The sequence below is a fragment of the Tribolium madens genome, unplaced genomic scaffold (assembly GCF_015345945.1).
Source record: "Tribolium madens isolate multiple individuals breed KSU strain unplaced genomic scaffold, Tmad_KSU_1.1 Scaffold_91;HRSCAF=231;Tcas5.2_LG7, whole genome shotgun sequence".
Classification (NCBI taxonomy): Eukaryota; Metazoa; Arthropoda; class Insecta; order Coleoptera; family Tenebrionidae; genus Tribolium; species Tribolium madens.
In genome coordinates, this window is record NW_025401063.1 from 1,046,654 (window position 1) to 1,049,305 (window position 2,652).

General features: G+C 32.2%; 1 protein-coding gene across 1 annotated transcript in view; it reads left to right on the forward strand.

The window, feature by feature from the left end:
• The window catches only part of LOC123011704 (receptor-type tyrosine-protein phosphatase kappa), a 50,403-nt gene that overhangs the window by 23,764 nt on the left and 23,987 nt on the right, over window positions 1-2,652 (forward strand). The gene's annotated exons all lie outside the window — the stretch shown is intronic.

Consider the following 2,652-nt stretch of genomic DNA (forward strand, 5'->3'; position numbering starts at 1 on the left):
TTTGTAAATAATAAATGATGCAAAATTCAACAGAAGCTTATTGAATTATTGAAAAAAATTAATTTAGCTTCAGAGAAATTCATGAACCGACTGAAAATATGTCGAATGATTTTGTTCAAACAATTTTGACTTTTGGGATTAATTTTCAGGAATTGATTAATTTCCTGTGTTTCATTGAGTCCTGAAATATATTTCASACGTATCATTTTAWARATMAGATCATAGAAATCAGGAAAATATGGAGTGTTAAGGAAAATATGACGGAAACGTGCTGAAAAAGTTGATACAGACATGAAAGGAATTGTGAAGTGGTTTGAGTACTGAAAGATTTAGAAATTTCAGGACTGAATGAGTTGTTTCAGCGTCGAAAAATAATATTGCGAATTTATCTCTTTGAAAATAGTAAATGACGCGTAATTTTGCAAATTGGGAGAGTTATGAATGGTGGGGAAAAATTCAACAACAGATGGTTGCCTGAAAAAAATTCACCGAGCTGAAATTATTAGATACAGCTTAGTGTCGTTTCCGATTTTTTCAGGAATCACAAAATTACTGTTGGCCAAACTAGAGAAGATAAAAATTCGAGTTAAAATTAGCTCAAGTCTTGACTAAATTCTTTTCCCACTGTTCTACTTTACTCTTTTAAGTCTTGCAGATTTATTAAAGTTTTCCCAAAAAATTTCATTACTTGGAGAAAACTTGAAATTAAATGAATTGTGGTTTCTTCATTATTTATTGGTTGCAAATTTAACGTCGTGTACGAATTGTGTGTTTTTCTTAGAAAATAAGTAGAGTTGAAATTGAATTTGAGGAATTTATTCTAGTTTGAAGTGAAAATAGAGAAAATAAACGGTTAAGTATGACAAACTGAAATTTATTGAGTTTATGAAATATATTTACTTGGACTGAAAGTTCAAAATTTTTCAGCATTTCACTACAAAGGAAACGGTTCTAGACATTGAGAAAAAAAAATAATTAAACAATCGGAAAACTGTGAAAAAACACAAATTCTGTCCCAATTTTTCCTCCTCAAACCTCACAAAAACCCCCAAACAAGTCATCAAAAAATTCAATCACTCCATCTCTCCCAAATTGACATTTCCCCCAATTTGCATGTATATAAATTCCCCGGAAATAATTCGCATTCAATGCCACAACTCATAAAATGTGCAAATATCGAATTTTATTCCCGACCGAGAAAAACCCTCGCTTTTCACCAAAGAAAAGCCCCGAATTTCCTCGTCATGAATGCAAAACTTTGGCTAATCCGAAACTTCGACCACAATAGAAACGCAAACCGAGAAAATATCTTGGCACAAGTTCGATTTTCGCAACCTATTTAAAACTCCTCAATTTGATAAAAACACACACAATATTTGCATTTCTTCGCTGAAACTGGACTCGCATAAATTGCAGCCTGAAACCTTGGCCACGATATCAAATTATTTATCGATTTTTCACTGTTTACCCCAAAAACCTAATAGAATAGTCTGCCAATAAATTACCTCGATATGTGATTGAAATGAAAAATGTCTCGACCTATCTTCCACTCATGAATTATTCAATTCGAGTTTCCTTCAGGAAACCGACCGGAATTCCCACTTTTCGCCCCCTGAAAATTAAATCGCACTAAATTTTATTTTGAAAACAAGTTTAGTTTCGCTGTAATTAATTAAAATGTGAGAATGCAAAGCAAACATTTGTTCAATGCTTGTTAATTAATTAAACTGTAAAATTTCGCTGAAAATCTTCGCTGATTAGTTTCAGAGCATGTCAGCCCTTCGGTGATGATTCCACTAATTACGAGTCCGCCTGAAATCACGCCGATAATTGCCGAATTAGAGTAAAAGCTCGTCATTTATTTATTGTTTTCAGGAGGAAAGATTTTGATTGAAATTTAATTGGAAAAATTGCTTCGCGAGTAATAAATTTGTTGTGTTGGCAGCTATGTGGGTATTTAAATTATTATCTCGGTGAATTACATCCGTTTCGCAGTAATGAGTATAAAGTAGTTGCCGCTCCCATTCAATTACATTATTTGAGGGAAAACACGAGCAAATTTTCTAATTATGTTATGTTTGTGATTCATTAGTTTTGCATACTGTTAATGAGTTCATTAACTCGCTAATTGGTATAAATGAGAGAGAAGAGGGTTTTAATTATTTTGTAATTGCGTTTCAGCGAAATTCTTCCAAAAACGTGAAATTGAAATTCTTCAAGTAATGAATTTTTTTAGCAAAACAATAGGAAAAGAATTTAGTCAAGACTTGGACTAATTTTAACTGAATTTTTATCATCTCTAGTTTGACCAACAATAATTTTGTGATCCCTGAAAAAATCGGAAACGACACTAAACTGTATCTAATAATTTCAGCTGGGTGAAATTTTTTCAGGCAACCATCTGTTGTTGAATTTTTCTCCACCATTCAATAACTCTCCCAATTTGCAAAATTACGTGTCATTTACTATTTTCAAAGAGATAAATTCGCAATATTATTATTCGACGCTGAAACAACTCATTCAGTCCTGAAATTTCTAAATCTTTCAGTACTCAAACCACTTCACAATTCCTTTCATGTCTGTATCAACTTTTTCAGCACGTTTCCGTCATATTTTCCTTAACACTCCATATTTTCCTGATTTCTATGATCT